At 37.1% G+C, this 18598-nt stretch overlaps 1 pseudogene; it reads right to left on the reverse strand.

Annotated features, from left to right (window-relative positions):
* Positions 1-1510: 1510 nt before the first annotated feature.
* LOC123649049 lies at positions 1511-16034 on the reverse strand (annotated as a pseudogene).
* Between the last annotated feature and the right edge of the window lie 2564 nt (positions 16035-18598).

Raw genomic sequence — 18598 nt, forward strand, 5'->3', positions numbered from 1 at the left:
TCATGGACTCCATGTCCCTTTTTCCTCAGGCCAGCCCTGATCTTTCCACTGCTGTGTGCAGGCCACAGGAGGAGGAGGAGCTGGTGCTGTGCCCACCAGTACCCTTGCTGGATGCTCAAGACCTGGCCGTTGGGTCACTACATGGGGACCACTAATCCCTCAAGACCCTGGATACACTTATCAGATTTCAGGAACATCTCAGAAGCCTAGATCTCACACCCAACCTACCCAGTCACAGAAATCACATGTTTTAAGTGTATATTCCATGCTTTGTAGTGTATTTGCAGAGTTATATAACCACAATCTTGGGGTTCCCTCCTCCTGGGGCCCCATCATTCTCTGTTCAGTGTATAATTTCTGGAAGAGGTCTCCCCCAAACAGCAGGTGAAAGTAGTGGTCTACCTGTGGACACTTTCTGCTTACAGCCCACTCTTTTCTCTTGGGGCGCCATCTCTCCCACCCTTGGGCCTAAGGACAGATGATGATAGGTAGGGGGTATTACCTTGCCCCTGAAAAAAAGCATGGTTCAGGCCTGTCACCTCTCTGAGGTCAGGGAAGTCACAGCTCTCAGTGCTGCACTTCAGTGCGGCAGCCACTAGCCATGTGGGGCTACTGAGCACCTGGAATGTGGCTGGTCTGAACTGAGATGTGCTACATGCTTAAAACATAGAATGAGTTTGAAAGATACAGTACCAAAAAATGCTTCATTAATAATTTTATATTGATCAAATATAAAAATAATAATATTTTGGATCTATCTGATTAAATTATCATAATCAATTTTACTTGTTTCTTTTTCTTTAAGTGGTTATTAGAAAATTTTAAATGACACATGTGTCTCACGTTTTATTTCTATTGGACATTGCTGCCTCAGAAGTGCCTCCATTTTCAAAGCTCAGGCTGCCTCCTCAAAAGATTAGAAGCCAGGATGGTTACAAAATCTCAAACTTTAAATTAATTGTCATTGTGTAATTTCCATTTGTGAATAACATATATTTATGTATGTGTGTATATATATTTTATATATAAAATTTATTAAAGGATATAATTTATATTCGGGGTTAAATATAAACGTGTTCCATGCAGGGCCAGGTCTCAGAGCAGGGGCAAAGTCCCTTCTAAAAAGCACTACGGCCGAAACCGTTTTACTCTGGCCTCATTCAGCCCCAGTCTGATCTTGTCTCCTGTCACTCATGGCCGGGGGGGTGGGGCCTAGAGCCTTATCCAATCAGAGGCTCAGAGATGAGGCCTGTCCAATCAGGTTCTCAGCCAGAAAGAAGGGGGCGCTTCCGGGATCTGGCGCGGCCTTTGCCTCTTGCGCTAGGCAGGGAGCTGGCGTTTTCTCTGCACTGTTCCATTTTCAGGAGGGCTTAGGTGTCTCTGTGGCAGCCTCTGTCACTCTGGGACCTGCAGATACTGGTATATTTATAGGGAGGACATCGGGACACCCCTGAAGCTGGGAAATGGTGAGTGTGCGGGTCAGGTAACCTCTGTGGGGGCGAGGGGCTGGTCAGAGCCCCCGGAAGCGGCTGTGGCGGACCCGGCTTCCTCGCATCCGCTCTAAAGTCTTGAAGAACGAAGTTCGCCACTGGCACACCTTAGCCCCCAGTTCCCTCTGGCCACAGGGTGGGCTAGGTGGGCTGGGTGGGCAGTTGGGACCCTGAGCATTCTCTATTGTCCCTGCACGGGAGCTCTTTCTGTGCAGCTCTGCGCAAACAGCCTGGCTTCTCCTCCGGATTGTGTGGGGAGATGGGAGGGTCCTCAGTGGAGAATATACCACTCCATGGGCGGGGTTTATGGATGAGAGAAGCTGGAGTTCATGAGGTCCCCATACTTCTGTCAGTGGAAAAGAAGCCAAACTCTAAAATAATTTAAAGAGTTTTACTCTGAGCTAAATTTGAGGACCATGGCCCCGAGCCGCCCAAGAAGCCTCAAGCAAGTGGACTTGCTGTGGTTGGGTTACAGTTTGGTTTTATACATTCAGGGAGGCAGGAATTACAGGTAAAGTCATAAATTAATATATGGAACGCATACATTGTTTGGCCCCAAAAGATGGGACATCTCAAAGCTGGCTTACAGGTTATAGGTGGGTTTAAAGACTCTTTTGACTTGTAATTGGTTAAAGAAAGGAAGCTTTGTCTAAAGGCTCCGAATGTTTTAAGTTTAGTTAAAGTCTGTTAATGAGAGCTAAGCTACTGGCCATGTATTTGTTGAGGGCCTGCAGGTTTATCTTGCATATCCTTAGGACTGTTAATGAGTTACGAAGTATGTCTTCCAGAAGAGAGGGGGCATGATGAGGCATGTCCGACCTCCCTTCTCGTGGCTAGTAACTCAGTTTTAGGGTAGTCCCTTGGCCAAGAAGGGGTGCATTTAGTCAGTCAGTGGGGGTGATCCTTAAGATTTTATTTTAGTTCACACCTACTTTCATCTATGAAAAATTAAACTAAGGAAGTGTGAATGCTTAAAAGAGTTTATTTGAGCAAATAGTAATTTGTGAATCTAGAAGCCTACAAACATGGTTTGTGGTCTTGGGGTCACTGGGAAGGCTTGAAGGAAAGGCTTTTATAAGGTTCATGAGGAAGCAAACTACATTCAATAGTTGACTGGGTACGGTTATGTAGTGGCTTTATTTGGACTGTCCACGTGGCTACTTTCTGGTTATGTAATCAGAGCTTTATTGGCAGTTTGCAGTTGTTTGCCTAAGTTTTTTTTCCCTCTAAGTTGTAATATATAGGAAATGCATTTGAGTTAGAATTAGGTGTCTGTACATAGGAACCCAGGACATTACAGACACTTCAGTCTAATTGCCCCCTGTTTAATGCTTTCTAGGGGTACTGATTTTCCTTGCATTTTTCAAAAGTATGGCAAGCAGTGTCTCAGATCCAAGACTCAAATCCAGTTTGCCCAGCCTGACTGTTCTAAGGCCTGTTGGATATCGCAAATTTTCAGTTTCTTCCTCACGTTCTCAACTGCCTATTGCTGCTCTCCAACTCATAAGATTATCAACTATTTGATCTTTATTTATTGTTCAAACAGATATAGTATTTTAATTTTTTTTCCACAGTGCTGAGGGCATCTCTTTTTAAAAAACTTGTTTTCTGTTTCTGAACATTTCAAATGAAAGGAAAACAGAGAATAATCACCTGACACTCTCCTATAAAATATCTTTGTCATTCTCTTCCTTTTACCTTCCCTAGGCACACACACCTTATCAGACTATCTTTACATTTTGGTTATCCTTTGGAAACTTTACAGGATGAAGCATCCTCAGCCATCCTCCTGTCTTTTCCTGATCCTTCTTTCACAACTGTTTGGGCATGGCCCAAGATGTCCCCAGCAGCCACATATCCTGGAGTGTCTAGTGAATGTCAGTCCTGTGTCACCTCCTCCCAGAGGACAGCCTGAGGATTGGGGTAACAGCTGCCTGCCCTGGTGCTGAGAGGAGTCTCTTGTCCCCTTCACCTAGAAAGCTAATCCCTTGGGACCTTAAGATTTTCTTTCCCCAAGCTGAACTTCCATTCCATGTGGATACATTGGTGTTCAGCCAATAGCATGCTGATATTGAAAGGAAAGGGAAGAAATGACTCCTGCCCTCTGAATTCTTTCATACTTTCAAAGGGAGAAAAAAACTATCCCCCAAAAGAAAAACCCACCAAAATGAGGCAGTGCAAGAAGCTGCAAAGCAATTTGCACTTCAGGCACACAGGCACAGAGCAGGGTCTCCTGGGCTGGTGGTCACTGAGTCTGTCAGTGAGCAGGATGGGGGTGGGAGGACTTCCCAGGTGACAGGACGGTCTGACTTGACACTGGAGTCACACATGCCTGTGCTGCAGTCAGCACCAGTCCTCCCTGGACTTTTTATCTTGTAAGGATTTATTTTTTAACTATAAAGTGTATTTTATCAGCAAAGGCTGAAAGATAATAAAATATTTTCAATGACACAAGAAAGAGCTGGCTTTTAGTGAAAAAAATCTAGTTTCATATTTCATTTGTTTATAATTCTTATTTACCTTTTTTCTTGCCCACTGTGAGTGTTGTAAGGTTCTATGGTCTGTTTTATTTTGGGGTGATTTCAAATGCTATCCCAGGGCTTACCTTTGGGAATGCTACTGAGAGAGGAAATAGGGAAAATATCTGTATCATTATGACTGCAGAAAAAGGGATGCATTTCCACAAGAAAGTATGGTAGATACGTTGTTGAAGTATAAATATTCACCAAAACCTCAGTTTCTCTCTTAGGCAGAGTGGAGGGTTTTTGACCGTGAAAAACTCTGTTGTGTGTCCTGTGTTCTGAATATCAGCATTTACAGCTAAATTTTATGTGGCAGGAGTTGGCAGTTACTAGAAGTGTTCACATATGATTCATTGTTTGCTAAATGATTTGTTATAGAAATAATTAAATGACATGTATATTGTCTGGAAGGGATAGATATTTTTGGTTTTCCTATTGAGATGTGAAATGTAAGTCCTCTATACTTTTCTTCCCTCTTATAAATACTGAGTTTGAGTGATTTTGCTATATTCTTCAAACAGTGGACGTTTCTCATTTAAAACTAAGTGAATATTTTGTTTTTTTCTGAGACAGAGTCTTGCTCTGTTGCCCAGGCTAGAGTGAGTGCCGTGGCATCAGCCTAGCTCACAGGAACCTCAAACTCCTGGGCTTAAGCGATCCTACTGCCTCAGCCTCCCAAGTAGCTGGGACTACAGGCATGCGCCACTGTGCCCGGCTAAATTTTTCTATATATATTCTTTTAGTTGGCCAGATAATTTCTTTCTATTTTTCATAGAGATGGGGTCTCACTCTTGCTCAGGCTGGTCTCGAAATCCTGACCTCGAGCGATCCACCCGCCTCAGCCTCCCAGAGTGCTAGGATTACAAGCGTGAGCCACCTCACCTGGCCTAAATGAACATTCTTAACTGGGAGGCAGAGACCTGGGCTCAGAGACTCTAGGCAAAGATCAATCGTGATCTAGCAAAAAGAGGTCGTTGAAGGCCCAGTTAGTTCTTCCTGGGAAGCCGCCTTGTCAGGAGTTCCAGTCTGTTTACACCCACCACAGAAGGAGCCCTTTATGCTGAGAGACGCTACAGAGTCCTGGAAACCTGGGATCCACAGGCAGACGTGGTCGGGGTTGGGATGGGAATGGGGCTGTCATGCCCTTTCTTAGGGTGTAATTGTTATTGTCCTGGGGCTGTTTTTAGACAGTATCAAAAAAAAATAAATCCTACTTTAAGCTGAAAGTAATTTTATTCTAAAGAAGTTTTGCTATAGGATAAAAGTACCAATGAAAAGATCTGCAAAAATCCTGCTATGAATTATGAAACATTTAGTACCCGACTCACAGGGTATTATGAGGATTAGCTCACACAATTTGAGTTTCCCAGCACAGTGCGCTATAGCATACTTGTTGAGCACAAAGTACGTGGTCAATAAATATTACATTAATGCATGTGTACATGTTGTTTTCCAAATGAGTTCCTCAGATGTAGTTGCCTTTCCAGCCTCTGTAAAGTTTAAAGGGCCAGAAGAAACTGTTGTTCCATGATGGTGACTTGGACCAGAAGAATTTATGTTGTGATAAGAGTGTCGAGTGTAAGGGCGTCTGTGCTATGTCTGCTGTCTCTAGATGAGTGCTACTGGTGACAGGTCTGGGGAAGCAACATCAGCATTCACTGGGGACTTGTTAACGAAGCCAATCCATGGACCACTTTCACACTTGTAGAATCACATTATTTAGACTGGCACCTAGACACGAATGATTTGTATGCAGATTGAAGCTTGACAGGCAATGCTCAGCTAAGTGACTATCAGCCCAGGCTTCCAATTATAATCTAATGACCAGTTTGAAGACATACCATCACCTGTGCCCTCCCTACAGATTCTGGGTATTGGTCTGGGTGGGAGCATCCATGTGGTTTTAAGTAAGTGCCCATGTGATTCTAAGGTGAGGACAGGGTCAAGCATGTGGGCTCTGTGGTCCATTCATGAGAGACGAGTCTAGCCTTTTTCCCAAAGGGAGGTCACAGGGCCTGCTCTGCTGGGATTTGGTGGTGGTGGGTCACTGTGGCCCATATTCCCATTGCTACTGCAGAAATTGCTGGCACCTGTGGCAGGGGAGGGCACCTGAGGACGTGAAAGGAGAAACTCACATTTTCATCTTTATGTAAGATCTCATTGTTCCGAAATCTCTACTGTGACAAAATACAGATGAGTGTGGCCTTTCCTGCACTTCATGGTCCTTCTGCCTGTGGGTGTGGTGGTAGCAGATAAAGGGGCTGTGCTGATGCCTTGAAATGCATATTCTCAAGATGCAGCTGTTATTTGTTCAATCTCATCTGAGAAGGAATCCTAGAGAAGCAGGAAGAGGAGAAGAAATGGCTGGTTGTCAGGTAAGAGTCTCCCAGGGCAGGGTCTGTGTCCTACTTTTACTCCTAGAATGCCATGTTTTTAGGACTTGCAAACTGCTGTTTCTCTACTTCTGAGGTTTGCCTGACAAGATTGGCTCAGCTACTTTTTTTCCCCCTTCTTATGATTTCCAAGGGGCTCTTTAAAATCCTCTCCCCTACATATCAGAACCTTCTCTCCATTCTCAACATCCAGGCTTTTTGCATACTAAGAACAGTCCTCACCATGAAATTATGACCTGCAATATTAAAAATGTTCCCTTTTGACAGATCAACATGGGAAGATGAGTATACACAAGATTCCCCTTGGGCCTAGGGTTGTGTACTCAGATACTAGTGAACAAGGGAAATACTCTGTTGAGGTTATATCTAGATGCCCCATCATCTCCTCTCCAAATATGATTTAAAAATGCACAGTTATGGCTGGATGTGGTGGCTCATACTTATAATTTTAGCACCTAAAAGGAGTCCAAGGCAAAAGGATTGGTTGAGGTCAGTGGTTTGAGACCAGCCCGGGGAAGAGTCAGAAATCAGGTGGACATGGTGGCATGTGCCTGCAGTCCCAGCTACTGAGGAAACTGAGGCAGGAGGATTGCTTGAACCCAGGAGTTTGAGGTTGCGGTGAGTTATGATGATGCCACTGCCTCTAGCCTGGGCAACAGAAAGAGACCCTGTCTCAAAAAAAAAAAAGAAAGAAAAAATGCATGTTTAAAGAGGATGACAGTAATTACCAAAGTAACTCAGAAAGTTCTGAAAAAAGAGATTAATTAGAAGAGATGTGCTCTCTAGGGTGCTAAAGAAAGAGCATTTAAATACATTACTGAAGATTATAGAACATGAGAAATATATGTGGTTTGAGCTTTGTGTAAAACTGATATTTTTCATGATTATATTCAGATTATGATTCACTTTTTTTTGGCCAATAATCTCACAGCAGCGATGTATCCTCTACACATCAGCACCTCATACCAATTTGTCCTCCTGTAGTTGATGTTCATTCACTCTGTTAAGGTGCTGTCTGACAGATTTCTCCACTATTAAGTTCATTATTTTTTAGTTTATCTTTAAGAAGTATCTTGGGGAGTTTTAATGACTCATGTATGTAAATTATCACATTAAATCTGGAAGCCCCCCTTTCTTCTTAGTTTCTCTTTGCTTACAGGTTGCTTTGAGAAATGAAGGTTCTCATCTTTGTTTATGGGTCAGACAAAATAGTATAAAACTCAGGCTCTTCCACTTCCGGTATGTTTAACCACAGTATTCTTTTGGGGCCAGAAGAAGTTACATTGCTGAGAAGTTTGTTAGAAATGCAGAAACTTAAGTTCCACTCCAGATCTGAATCAGAATGTGCATCTTAATAAGATCTCCAGTTCACTGTAGTACACTTTAAAATTTTAGAAGTAGCCTTCTAACTCACCATGACTTCCATATGAGAAACATATAGAGGTTATTGTGTGTGGTGTATATGCCACTCAAAAATGTATATGCCTGTGTTGATGCCCATATTTTTATATTTTATCATCAAGAAAAGTACAGTATCTACACTTGTTTTGTGTATCTTTTTGCCATCCTCTGTCCTCAGAGTTAGAGAATACAATGCAGAGTATTACTATTTTAATTATTGGATAATTCTAGTCATTCATATATGTCAGAGGCAGGTCTCTTCACTCTCATTCTACATTTAATCGAATTAAGAATGCTATTCATGACTGCTTGGTAAATAGGTGATTTTTTCCCCCAGGGGTTGCTAATATTCAAGGATGTGGCCATAGAATTCTCTCTGGATGAGTGGGCATGCCTGGATCCTGCTCAACAGAAGTTGTATAGGGATGTGATGTTAGAGAACTACAGAAACCTGGTCTCTGTGGGTGAGGACAACTTCCCTGTAAGATTCCTAATGTATCCTTAGGGTTTTATTTTCTTTCCTTGTGGAAGTTTATTTGGAGTTTCTGCTTTATATGAATGAGTTTCATTTCCCTGCTTTCAGTAAAAACTTGGGAGCTTCCTGGTGTAGAAAAAAGTCTTCAAGATGTTTTATCTTGAAATGAACCATCCCCTTTCTTGAACTGATCTGTGTACTTCACTGTAGTTTGGTGGCAAGTCTGGAAATTCATTGGTATAACCAATTTTTAATTCAATAGTACTAAGGACAAATTTAATATATTTCCTAAATATTCTAATGGTTCTGTCAGGAAACAGGATTTTGAGTTAAATTTTTTTTTTTTACAATCTTCTATAATGTTCTCTCTTCTGTACTGAGCACAGTACTACATTGGTAATTGGAAAATCCTAGCAAGAGTTATGTTTTTTTTTTTCCTAATAAAATAGGTCTTGTTTCTAAGATGGACCTGATCACTTTTCTGGAGCAAAGGCAAGAGCCCTGGAATATGAAGAAACATGAGACAGTAGCCAAACACCAAGGTAGGTGGGAATGAATGAAGCAGATGACACAGATGAGAGGTCCAAAGATCTAGTCAGACTGTAAAATGTGGTGTGGGAAGCTGTGCTTCAAAAGAAATGATTTCTGAGAAGCCTGAATTTCTTTCCTGTGCTCTCTCATAGGGGCATCTGCTAGTCTATCCTCTAAAATACTTCAAGGACTCTACTTCCTTTCAGTGATCCTCCTTCAAAGCTATAGTAAGAGCCAATGTCATTTTCATGGCCTGTGAGGGACTGTATTATCTGAGTGCTGTTCCATTTCCTTTGGGGACATAAGAATATCTGTGCATATTTTTGAGGAACTCTATATTAAACCTTTTTTTATGTTCCCTTTTGGCATCATCTGAAATGTGTGTGAGTAGTGGTATTATTGATACTTGCTTCAAAAATCACAGGAACACCAGTGACAGATGTACATTTTCTACTTTATCATTTCCTATCAAATGTAGGTTTTCATTGTTATTTTGCAGAAATTTATATTCAGTAATTTTATCAGAACACTAAGCATCTCTCAAAATGTAAAAAAATTAATGTTATTTTACTTCAAAATTTTATTTTTTTAGTATGAACTGAAATTAACAATTTAAATTCTATATTTTTATATTCCTCAACTATAATACAGTTTAGTATACCTACTCACTTCCTAGATTTCTTAAAAATACTAGTCATGGGGGATCACAGAACATTTCTCAGCATATATTAAACTCCCACTTGTGATCTTATATTTTTAATAACTAATTTTATAAGTTTCTCTTGTTTGGTATGAAGCTTAGCTTGACTGTATCATTCCTATATATACCTGTGTGTGCGTGTGTATGTGTGCATATGTGTGTAACGTAGATTTGCATAAATATATATTGTATACAGTGTAATGACTTGATATTTATAAACTGTATGATAATTAATGTAATCAAGTTAATGAACACATATGTCACCTCACATAGTTACATTTTTTTGTATTGAGAACATTTAAGGTCTACTATCTTAGCAGATTTTGGGGAGCAAAATATTATTATCTATAGTCATCATGGTATGTATTAAATACTCAAAAGTTATTCATCTTACAACTGAAAGTTTGTAGCCTTTGGAAAGCATTTTTCTGTTTTCCCCACATGCAGGCTCTGCAACCACTTTTGTATTTTCTGATTTTATGAGTTCAACCTTTTAGAATCCCCATATAAGTGAGACCATGAAGTATTTACCTTTCTGTTTCTGACTAATTTCACTTAGCATAATGTCCTTCAGGTCTATCATGTTGTGTAAATGGCAGGATTTCATAATTTTTTATGGCTGCTTAATATTCTGCTATGTATCTGTACCATATTTCTTTATCCATTCCATGTCACAAACATTTAGGTTGTTTTCATGTCTTAGCAATTGTGAGTAATACTGCAATAATGTAGTGGTATAGATATTTCTTATCTGATTTTATTATATTTCCTTTGGTTATATACAGAGAAGTAGGATTGCTGGATTGTATGTTAGATTTATTATTTTCTTCTTTTTTAAAGAGCCTCCCTAACTGGTTTTCATAATGAATCAGCAATTTAAAACTCAACAGCAGTGTACCGTATTTCTTTTTCTTCATGCCCTTGTCAACACTTGCTATCTCTCTTTTTAGTATTAGCTATCCTAAGAGGTGTGAGGTAATGTCTCATCATTGTTTTCATTTGCATTTGCTTGATGATTAGTGATGTTGAACACCTTTTAATATATCTTTTGGCCATTTGTAATGTTTTTTTTGGAAAAAAATTATTTAATCTTTTCTGTATTTTTAATTGAGTTATTATTATCATTGTTTTTGTCTTTGATTTGTATGAGTTTCTTACATATTTTAGATATTTTGGATATTTTATCAGATACATGGTTTGCAAATGTTTTCTTCCATCCTATATGTTTTCTTACTTTATTTTTTTTATTGTTGTTTAGAAGCTTTTGGGTGTGATGCAGTCTAACTTGTTTATATTTGCTTTTTTGCTGTACTTTTTGTGCCATGCCCAAAAAATTATTGCCGAGACCAATATCAGGAAGTTATTCCATATATTTCTTTTATGATTTGTAAAGATTCATGTATTTCTTTTGTCTTTATTTTATTTTGAGTTAATTTTTAGGTATGATGTGAGAAAAATGGTCTAATTTTATTCTTTTTCTGATGGGTATTGAGTTTTCCTAGCATCAAGTATTAAAGAGACTATACTTTCTGTATTGTGTATTCTTGGTGGCCCTGTCAAAGATTAGTTGACCTTTTATGCCTGGGTTTATTTTCAGGCTTTCTGTTTACTTCCAGTGGTTTTTGTTTCAGTTTTAAATGAACATACAATCTTGTTTTTACTACTATATTCTTATAAAAATAGTTTGAAATCTGAAAGCATGATGTTTTTAGCTTTTTCTTCCTCAACATTGCTTTGATTATTCAGTCTCTTGTAAATTTATATAAATTTTGAATTGTTTTTTTCTGTTGTGAAAAATGCTATTGGAATTTTGATAGAAAAATCACATTAAATATGTAGATTGGTTTGGATAATATGGTATTTTAACAATATTAATTCTTCCAATATGTAAACATGGGATGGATTTTTTACATTATTTGTGTTTTTTTAATCAATATTATATTTGTTCAATGTAAAGATCTTTCACCTTTTTGGTTAAATGTGTGCTTAGAATATATTATTTTGATGATATTGTAGATTGTTTTCTTTCTTTTTTAAATCAGATTGTTATTCGGGTATGGAAGCACAACTCATGTTTCTAGGTTCATTTTATATTCTGCTAATTTACTAAGTTTATTCATTAGTTTTAACAGTTTTTTTTGTGTAACATCTATGTTTTTCTATATATAAGATTATGTCATCTACAATGACATTTTTAGTGTTTTCTTTTCTTTTACTTTTTTCTTTCCTTTTGGTTGGCTTTTTCCCCCCATTTTTCTGCCCAATTGTTTTGCCTAGGACTTCCAGTATTGTGTTAAAATAGAAGCATTGAAAGAAGGAACAATATAAACTTGCATTGGGGTCTGCAATTTTTATAAACTGGTTTTAGCAGGTAAAGGTAGTCTCTTGTTTGTTCCTCAAGCTGATGGGGTCTCTTCTGGGATTGCAGTGGAGAGGAGTTGTAGCTTGGTCACAAGGCTGCTACAAGCCTGCAGTAGCATCTAGCTTTGATGAGCTTGTTGCCAGGAGCTTGGGTGGCCGCAAATCCTGTCTTATTTTTGTGCAACACTGGATTGCCTTCATGACTTTGATCTGTAGGGCAGGCACTTGGGCAGGGTTCTGCAGTTGGATACACATATGTCAGACCTGATACAAGGTGTGTGAATGAGTGTGGCTCCCAACTGAGTATCTGGGAGGGTTTGTTCAGGTCATTCTACGAGTCCCTAGGTAGACAGGACTGGCCAAGGACTGTGGCTAAGATGGCTGAAACTGAGTTGCAGAACTGCTTTAGAGACCACAGGAAAGACCAACATCTGCTGGCCTGCTTCCTTGGTTATAAATGGGCCTTTTGCCCCAGCTTTCTGGATGGCATGGCCAGTACCAGACTGGCTGGGAGGAGTAGAAAATGGTTGCAGAGTAGCTTCAGAATTCTCATTGGGACCACATTGGGTGGGCCAATTCCTGTTCTGTAGTCAGGAACAGGGGTTTTCCAGTTTGCCACCTAGATTGGGGCCTGCATTTTCAAAATGATCTTTCTTGGTCTTGGGCTTTCGTGGGTTTCAAACCGCTCCCTGGCTCCCAAATGTATCATAATGCACTTTTGTCAGTGAATGGCTGGCAAATTATAGATGCTGGGAGACATACACAAGTGAGGGATTGTCTATTCCTCCTTCTTGCTGATGTCACTCTCCTTATATGTTTTCACTGTCTTATTTGTTTTGTTTCAAATTTTTCTGTAATATAGATTCACACATTCAAAACAATGTGCTTGAATGTACACATTGTGGGAGAAGTAAATTAATAGGCACCCCATATTTATTAATATGTCCACTTGTAAGTTTAAGTTTACTACAGGTAAAAGAAATTAAGATTTCCATCCACTTTCCTCAACCTGTACGTAAATGATAATATAATTTATTCCCAAGTGTTCGTTTTACACAGCAGTGATTCTTACTATAAAATTTATATTTTTTCTTTACTTAGAAAAGTAAATCACATTCTTTGAGAATAAAAAAAAAAATAAGGTTTTTTTTGGCTTCCAAAGCCTGGATTACAGCCTTTTTATTTTGTGTAAGAATACTGTCCATATATTAATAACATAATAAGACATTATCTTTAGTGTTTTTTAAATGCTCATTCATTTAAAATTTCTCATTAGAGCCTTTTATTAATGATCATAATGCATTTTCTATGATATTTTACTGCTGTACACTGCATGGCAATGATTCAAAATTCCTCTTCCCTATGGGTGCACAGTGATAGCTAAACACTATAGTTATCTAGAAAATAATTATAATAGTATATCAATGTTGCATAGTGAATTTTACAGGTAAATGTTTCTTTTATTTTTGTTTTACAATACTTTATTTCTGTGTTTTCCTTTTTGTGGGGTAGCTTCCCTGACTTTAATTTATTGTGTTTTTGGTTTTACCTATTTATTATAATTTTCAATAAAAATTTGTAGCTTTGTATATACACTTTAAGTCAATTTGAGATTTATTTTAAATATTAATTGGGCATAGGTATATTACAATTAGATTATATATGTGTTTGTTTGTATCTATAAATGTGACTCCAAATTGTTCATGGCTTATCTTGTATATTTCTTATTTTGGCTTATCAGTGGTTGTTTTATTCTGTCTGGATGAGTAGTCATGGAAATATTCTTAATTTCAACACGTGTTTATTGATGGATTTGTATTTTCTTTGTGTGAGAGAAACACTTGTGATTTGAAGATAATTTTTGCAAAGGTTTATAGCTCTGCATCTCTTTTAATTATCATTTTTTAAAAAATTGTGACAACACATTAGCGCAAAATTTATCATTTTAAATCTTTTTAATTTCAAAGTTTAGTAGTGTTAAGTATATTCACATTGTTATGCCAAAGACCTCTAAAGCTTTTATATCTTGCAGAACTAAAACTCAGTACCCTTCAAAGAACAACAGCCCATTTCACCGCTTTTCCAGGCCTTTAAAAACACCATTCTACTTTCTGTTTTCATTAGTTTGGCCATTTAATATATCTCATATAAGTGAAATCATACACTGTCTATCACTTTGTTACTGGCTTATTTCAGTTGAGATAATATTCTCAAGGTTTGTTGTTATCATAGCCTGTGACTACATTTTTTTTAAAGCTAAATAATATTGCCTTGTATGCATATGCCACATTTTCTTTAACTTCATCAGTTGAGGGACATCTGGGTTGCTTCTACTTTTTGGCTTTTGTGAATAATACCATAATAAACATGAGTGTACAAATATCAATTCCAAGTCCTATGCATAAACTTTGGATATATACGCAAAAGTGAGATTACTAGATCATATGATAATTGCATTTTAAATTTTTGAGTAACCTCTATACTGTTTTTCATGGTGACTGCATCATTATTCCCCTCAAAGGTATCAATTTCTCTATATCTTCAACAGCTTTATTTTTTGTTTGTTTGTTTTATTGTGGCCATTTTCATAAGTGTGAGGTGATATCAGATTTTTTTTTCTTAAATGTTAGTAATTTTAAACATCTTTTCAAAGGCTTTTTGCTCATATCTCTGGAGAAATAACATTCTAATCCTTTGTCCATTTTTTAATGAAATTATTCACTGACTTGTTTTTTAGTCTTAATCATTGTTTACATATTCTGGATATTAATTCTTATCAAATATGTAGTTTGAAAATATTTTCACCTTTTCTTACAGGACATTTTCACTTCACTAAATGTTTCCTTTGATATGCAGAAGTTCTGGAATTTGATGTAGTCCCAGTTTTATGTTATTTTCTTTGTTGCTTATGTATTTGATGTCAAATTCAAGAAAACAGTGAAAAGATCAACATCATGATCTTTCCCCTATATTTCCTTCTAAGAGATTTTTTAGTAATATTTCTTATGTTTTATGTATTTAATCCATCTAAGATATTTTTGTATGGTGCATATAAAGGGTTTACCTTTTTTTCTATGTAGATATCTAGTTTTCAATGCCATTTGTTGAAATTGCTCACCTTTCCCATTCTGTATTCATGGCAATCTTGTGAAAGATAATTTGATCATATGCACAGGGTTTACTTTTGGGCTGTCTATTCTGTTCCATCATCTATTTATCTGTCTTTGTTCCAGTACCAGGTTATTATTTCTGTAGCTTTGTTTTGAAATCACAAAGTATAGGTCCTTTTTTTTTTTTTAACAGTATTTGGTTAGTCACAATGAAAATTTTTTAGAAAGTTTTTTCTATTTCTATAAAAAAAAGTACCATCAAGATTTTTTTTGGGCTGGGCTTGTTGGCTCACGTCTATAATCCTAGCACTCTAGGAGACCAAGGCAGGAGGATAGCTTGAGGTCAGGAGTTCAACACCAGCCTCTCAGCAAGAGCAAAACCCTGTCTCTACTAAAAAAAAGGAAAAAAAAGGCAAGAAAAAATTAGCCGGACAACAAAAAAATAGAAAAAATTAGCCAAGTGTGATGGCACATGCCTGTAGTCCCAGCTACTTGGAAGGCTGAGGCAGGAGAATCACTTGAGCCCAGGAGTTTGAGGTTGTTGTGAGCTAGGCTGATGCCATGACACTCTAGCCTGGGCAACAGAGCAAGACTCTGTCTCAAAAAAAAAAAAAAAAAATTTTTTTTTTTTTGATGAATGTGAGCCAAAATTTTTTGTTAATTTCTCACATTTGAAGTACTCTGATGACATCCTTAGTCTAAGATTTTTTGCCATAATCCTTAACTACTATACAGCTGCAACCAAGCACTTTATGGAGTTTTTCCTCCCTGTTAGTTTTACAGAGGCCTACCCGTTCCCCTAGTTTCTTGTCATCAATCTTAATTAGGTTAATTTGGTGTTCAGCAGAAAGGGCCTCTACCAACTTGACATAAATAGGTTCATCACAGTTGTATGCAAGTACACAGAGATTGATTTGGTGCTTGTCTAAGGGTCTGGCAACTTCTTGAATTCCATGTGCAAAGTCATTGTGGCTGACAGCAGCCTTCAGAACATTTGTAAAGCAGTATTAATGTCCATTATGCCTCTATCAGCAATACCTCCCTTGGCCATGATGGTGGGTTATGGGCAAAGCTGAATCTTGAACAAACCCAAGCCTCTACCTTCATGTGTGGTGGTAGTGGCAGGGAAAGAGAGTGTCACTGGGATTTTGGTAGTGATTACATTGAATTTCTACATCACTGTGTGTCATATTAACATCTTAGCAATATTAAATCATTTGACTATTGAGCAAGAATATATTCAAAATGGGCTTTAATTTTTACATATTTTTGGATTTGCCAGTTTTGTTTTTGATTTCTAGTTTCATCCATTTTCATCAGAGAAGATACAGTGAATGATTTCAGTCTTGTTAGATTTGATGACTTGTGCTTCCTAAGAGGATGTGCCATGTGTGATTGCGAATATTGTGTATTCTGCTGCTTTTGACCGGAGATTTCTGCATATGGCTATTAGGTCTAATTGATCTTCTATGTGATTTTTCTATTTATTGAAAGTGGGGTGTGAAGTCATCTACAATCATTGTGTTGCTATGCATTACTTGCTACACTTTGTCTGTATTTGCTTCATACATTTCAGAACTCTGGCTTTGTGTGTGTATGTGTGTATGTGTGTTTGTGCTTTATAGATTTTTGGCAAATGGACACATTTTGCTATAATATAATATTAATTTTGCCTTTGTGGCAGCTTTTTACTTAAAGTGTAGTTTTTCTAATTATGGTCACCTGACCCTCTTATGGTTATTATTTGCATGGAATATATTTTTTCATCCTTTTATTTTCAGCCTATTTGACTCCTTAGAGGCAAAGTGAATCTTTTGTAGGTAGCATGTTTTAGGGTCTTGTTTGTTGTTAATCCATGCATCCATTTTCTTTCCTTTCATTAGGAGTATAATCCATTTATATTTAAAGTAATTACTGAGGAAAATGAAGTTATCATTAACATTTTGTTAGTTCTCTGTGTTTCTTGTAGCTATATTTCCCCCATGTCCACTTTCAGTGCCTTTATTTTTGTTTTGTTTTGTAGTAACAAGCTTTGATTCTTTTTCTCATTTCCTTTTGCATACCTTCTATAGTCATTTTCTTTGTGATCCCCTTGAGAAATAAAAATTGCAGAAAACATTTTAACATATTATAATCTCACAACAACTTCACTTCTGTTGAATAAAAAAACTACCTCTTTACATTCCACCACTTAATCAGTGTCACAAATTGTAACTTTTTCATATTGTGTATCTATTACTGGAGATTTTTCCATTTATTTTTTTAACTCTATTGCAGAATTTTAAGGCTTTATTTACCATCTTTATATTAGCAGAGAATTCTCTGTGTGTGCATAGATTTACCTTTAACAGGGAGCTTTGTATTTTTATATCATTTGAAGATGCTATCCAGCATCATTTCATTTTTAAACACAATGGACTCCCTTTAGCATTTCATGTAGGGCTACTCTATTAGACTCTTATCAGATACATTTGCTTCTAACCCATGGGTTCCTTTTTGTTGTTGTTGTTCTCTTTTCTGTGCAGGAACTTTGGTTTTATATCATCTCATTTGGTTTTGTTTTTCTTTTTTGCTTTTGTTGCATGTGCTTTTTTGGTGTGCTATCTAAAACATCGTTGACAAGAGATTGTCCCCTATTATTTCTTCTAGAAGTTATATAGTTTATGCTCTGACAATTGGTGTTAATTCATTTTGAGTTAATTTTTCCATAAGTGTTCAATTTTATTCTTTTTCACATGGATAGCCACTTTTTAAGCATCCTTTATTGAATAGACTACTTTTCTTTTTGTTTATCTTGGTGCCCTCATCAAAGATTAGTTGACTGGGTTTACTTCTGCCTTCTCTTTTCTGTTTCATTGGTCTATGTGTCCGTTTATATGTCCGTACCATACTTTTGATTAGCATAGCTTTGCGATAGTTTCTTCAAGAAGCATGATGACTTCATCTTTGTTCTTTCTCTAGGTCATGTTGGCTATTTAGGGTCATTTGTCGTAACATAGAAATTTTAAATATTTTTCGTTTTCTGTGAAAAATGCCATTGAAAATTTAATAGAAATTGCATTGGACAAATTTTGCTTTGTGTATTATGACCATTTTTATCAATATTAATTTTCCCAATTTATGAACAAAAGCTATCTTTCCATTTGTTACTTCCATTACTTTTATCAGTATGTTATAGATTTTACTGAACAGACTTTTCTCCTCCTTTGTCAAATTTAGTCATAATAATTTTATACTTTTTGATGCTTTTGTAAATGAAATTTATTCCTAAACTTTTTTCTGAGATGCTTTATTGTTAGTATATAAAAATACAAATGATTTTTGCATGTTGATTTTTCTGGTCTACAACTTTACTGGATGGGTTTATTAATTCTAACTTTTTTGGCTATAGTCTTTAAAGTTAGATATATGATCACCTCATGTCTAAGCAAGAGAGAATTTTACTTCTTCATTTCTGATTTAAATATCTGTTTTTTCTTATGTAATTGCTCTAGCTCAATCTTGCAGTACTGTGCTGAATAAAATTGGTGAGATTAGGCTTCCTTGTCTTGTTTATAATACTAGAGGAAAAACTTTCACTGTTTCACTGTTGAGTATAATGGTATCCCAGGGTTT

Source organism: Lemur catta, chromosome 13 (assembly GCF_020740605.2).
Source record: "Lemur catta isolate mLemCat1 chromosome 13, mLemCat1.pri, whole genome shotgun sequence".
NCBI classification, from domain to species: Eukaryota; Metazoa; Chordata; class Mammalia; order Primates; family Lemuridae; genus Lemur; species Lemur catta.